The sequence below is a fragment of the Solanum tuberosum genome, unplaced genomic scaffold, assembly GCF_000226075.1.
Source record: "Solanum tuberosum cultivar DM 1-3 516 R44 unplaced genomic scaffold, SolTub_3.0 scf00030, whole genome shotgun sequence".
NCBI lineage: Eukaryota > Viridiplantae > Streptophyta > Magnoliopsida > Solanales > Solanaceae > Solanum > Solanum tuberosum.
In genome coordinates, this window is record NW_006238956.1 from 2,318,048 (window position 1) to 2,322,666 (window position 4,619).

Below are 4,619 nucleotides of genomic sequence, written 5' to 3' on the forward strand. Positions count from 1 at the left end.
TCTATAATTGAATTCGAAGGAAAAGCTACGCTTTGTGGGATCGACCCAACTCATTTAGTTGGGTTATTATACTCACTAGCGATCGTCGACACTTAGAATTTGAAACGTTAATCACCTCCAAAATCAAAATAAAACAACACACTCATGCAATTAAACTAAGACGCATACGACCCATGCCACCATGGTACTCAGACTTCCCCCGGTTTGGCCGAAATTGGCCATTTGACGACTTTTGCCCTGAAGAATGACGTCAAACGCTCCATCATAGGGCAAAGTTCATCATTTAGCACAATCAGGGTTACTCAGACTTCACCCGACTAGGCCTAACAACAATTTAACGCAACCCACAAATTTATGATCAATTTTAAAACACAAAATTTGGGAAATCAACAATTTAGGCAATTTAGCACAATTACAAAAGTACGATAAACAAACTAGCACATAATTATGATTTCAGAGCAGGTCAGCACACATCAATAAGACTTAAAGAATTGCAATTGAGTTCAACCGCTATTCACCAGTTCAAGGTTCGGAAAACCAACTTTTAATGTCGAAATACGAGTTTGTAAAGTTAGGTGGTAATGTATTCCACTCTGAGCACGAGATCACCAAGCAAAAAGCGATAAAAGTGCAAGAATATCAAAAATCTAAAGTGTGGGTGTGATTGTATGAAGTTAAAAACGAAGGAATATGAAAGAGTTTGAAATTTTAAACCTTTAGCCTTTGAAAACCATTTAGTTCGCGATACATTCGGCAATATTAGTCATTATTGCCGAATCACTCGGTGATGCGCCGAGTGGTGACTTACCTCACCGAGTTTTACAGGACCTGTAGTTAATTTGGGGGTCCAAACGACAAACATAGTTGGGCTCACTGACTCGTCCATGGGCACGCCGAGTTTTATAGACTCTCACCTATGATTTATGTGAGTCAAACAACGGTCCAAGTTGGACTCGTCGACCTCATTGGTGAGTCGCTGACTGGACTCCTGGCTTGCCAACCTACATATTTCCAACACATTCCATACTTCAACCTGCACAATTAACACCTGTTATTCCAAATCAAAACATAAAGCATTAAAAACTTGGGTTACCTCCCAAGAAGCCTCTTAGTTAACGTTGATGAATATAGTTATGGTTTTGATGAATTGATAAGTTCATTGCAAGCTCAAGAGGAAAGAATGAATGCTTCTCAAGAAAGGGTGAAGGGAAGGCATTTCAGATCAAGGGGGAGTCTTCTTTAAAAGGAAAATAAGAAGTTTTAAATGCTAGAGGATACAGAGGTATAGGTAGTTTCCATGGACGAGGTTATGGAAGAGGATGAGTTCAGTTTGGTGGTGAGCACTGGTAGTTCAAGAGCAATATTTAGTGCTGCTACTACAGAAAAATAGGGTACAAGGAAGCTGATTATTGGACTAAACAAACGGATGAACAACAAAATGCAAATTTTACTGAGCAACAACAAGAGGAGGGTAATCTATTCATAGCTTGCTCCTCAATAGATGTTGGTTCAAATGTTGTATAGATCAATGATATTGGTTGCTCCAACCATATATCTGGCAAAAGGTCTCTGTTCCAAGAACTTGATGAATCAGAGAAGACATAATTTTGTCTTGGAAATGATAAGGCAATGAAAGTCGACGGGAAAGTCAGACTCGCTCTAAATATTTTCATGGTAATGTAAAACTTCTCCATGATGTGCAGTATGTTCCTTGTTTGGCCCATAATGTTACACTCCGGAAACTAGTAGGTTTAATAGAGATTAACACGAGGGTTAGAGTCGTAAACTTACCTCCCCTGACATAAAAATATAGGGTTTCATGTTAGAACATCATGGTACGACCCCCAAGGACTAACCTTAGGAGACTGCCTCGTAGTCGCCTTGTGGGTCAGCCCACGCCGTGTATGTGAGGGGTCGTGGGTCAAGCCTGCCAAAAATAGTGCTATGAACCTCCACCCAGGGTTCACCAACATGCAACGTGGGTCCATTCACGGACAGTGTTCGTGCGGTCGTGGGTGAGGTCTCAAGCTGCCAAATGGCAGTAACACTTAGGGGAATTATGCGGTTTTCTAGTTTACATTAATATTAAGTGACGTCATTTTGTATTAATTTAGACTATATATATATAGTTTTAAGACCTCCAAATTTAGTCATCTTCCTCACAATTCCAAAAATCCAAATCAAAACCAATTTTCCCCCTAAATTTTCTCTAGAACTCCAAAGGAGAAGAAGAAGGAAGGTGAAGCTATGGTTTGAAGGAGCAAGATTTTCTACTCAATTTCATTGAAATTAAAATATAAGGTATGGTAGTCCTTCATCCATGAATAGTTTTCATCCATGGAGTCCCTTCAAAACCCCAATTTCAAAGTTAGAAATTTCCAGAACCTAGGGTTTGACTCCAAGTTATGGATTCCTTTAAAAAACAATTCTATTGATTTAATTACTTTATATTATGATTTAATTTATGATTTATTGTAGTTTTATGATGAAATCTCCATATTCCCAATTTATGACCTTGTGATGTGGGTAAATTGTAGAAAGAAGAGTATTATGAGATTATGCTTATAGTAATCACAGTAATTGAATCATGTTATTATCCATGTCTAATATAGTAATTCTAGATCTTTTGATTGAATGTGATCTATGGTCCTTGATGGGAAAATTATGAGAATTATGCATGATTATGAGGTTTATGTATATGTTTTTAGAACAATTTGAGAGTAAAGTGAATATGATTATGATCTAGTTGTTGCGTTGTTGGATGATTATACTCATGTACACACTTATGTATGATATGATTTGAAAGGTGTTCTCACAATATGATGATTCTAGGGTTGAAAGGCTATTCTCAGCTATTGAATCTATGAGCTATAGCATGAATTATGTTAGATTTAGTGTCAAGTCATTCTTCCAGGAATATGCACTTAATTCAAGACTTAATATGTAATCTATGGGAATTAATGCTTAGCACCGAGTGGATATGAATAAGATATGGAAGCCTATACGATAGTTGAGTCCGGCTTCCCAATGAAAGCTTGTACACTAGTTGAGTCCTTCTACCATAGTTGAGTCCGGGTTCCCAAAGTATGTATCTCATGAGATGGAAACGTTCTACCTTAGTTGAGCTCGGGTTTCTAGTAGCAATCTCTTTATCGCATAACTATGTGCCCACATAGGTCTTTAGCTAGTGGATCCACCTAAGCTAAGAGTATGGTTCTACCTTAGGAAAGTAGGACAACCCCTTTTCGGTGTGGGGTAGACACCGAATTCCATGGTATGTTCACATGGTCTATGTCGTATAAGGTTAATCTCTCTTTATGATAGTATGAACAAGAATATGAATTATGAACTATAGTTACTTAAGAAGCTTTACTTACTATGGGTGGGATTATGAGATCTTATTCATACATTTCACAAGTATGCTTTGAGGGTATTTATGGTATGTTCTTATGATGATATGATGACCTATGGGTGTATTATGCTTATGACTTATGGTTTTCCATTATCTTCAAAATGATGCTTTAAACTAGTAAATGTCATGCATTCAACTAAAATATCCTCTCTTTTTTTTTCATGTTTTAATGATTTTGTGGATGACTATCATACTTAGTCATTTTTTTACTAACCAATATTTTCCTACATTTTCCCCAAGTGTAGGGTTCGGTTCTCAAGGTGGTCCCCGTTGTGGCTAGAGCTTGGATTTGTTCATTTATCCTTGCTTGTGGTGACTCCTCATGTTTCAAGGATGGATATTTGATGGCTAATTGAGACAAGTGTAGACTTCCGCTTTCCTTTATGAATATTTTGGAATTGAAATGTGTTTTTACTCTTATTGTTATAATTCTTTATGTTATGATATGCTAAGTGGCTTACCTGGAGCCTTTTGAGGTTCTATGTGCCTTGTTACGTCTAGGGTGTACCCTTGAATCGTGACAAACTTGGTAATCAGAGCAGAAAGTTTAGAATGATTCTAGGATGATATCTCATAAGCCACATCTAGTAGAGTCTTATTCATGAGTGTGAAACGTGCCACACTTATGAATGAGAAGCTATAAGATGAGTTTGGACTCATTTAGGGTTTATTTTAATGGAAATACTGTCCTTGAATGCTTATTTTACCTCAATACCTGATTAAAATGCTGAAGTTTCAGGTATTTGAAGTTTTAGTGGAAGCATGGACACTTAGGCGCAAAATGGAGCAAATAGGGCTGAAAAGAACAAGAAATGGAATCCTGCGGATCGCCGAGTTTAACTTGGCGAGTCGCTGAAATTACATGAGCCGCCCTTCGTTCCTGTTCACGAAGCCTTGAAGGAAGTGGATCAAAAGGCAAGGAAAAGAGCAGTCAGCGGGTCGCCGATCAGTTTTGAAAGTATACTGTACCGCCCAATGATCCAGAATGCGAGGATTCTAAAGGCAAGACACTGAAGGCGATGAGCTGACAAAAAGGCGGATCGCCGAGTTTATCGGCGATCTCGCCTAATGTCACCGAACAATCCTCCGCAGCACAATCTGTGAAAACTATAAATACTATTTAGAATTAGATTTTGGAGAAGATTAGAGAGGAGTGGATCATATTATTATTATTTTTCACTTTAGAACATATTCTAGCTAATATTTT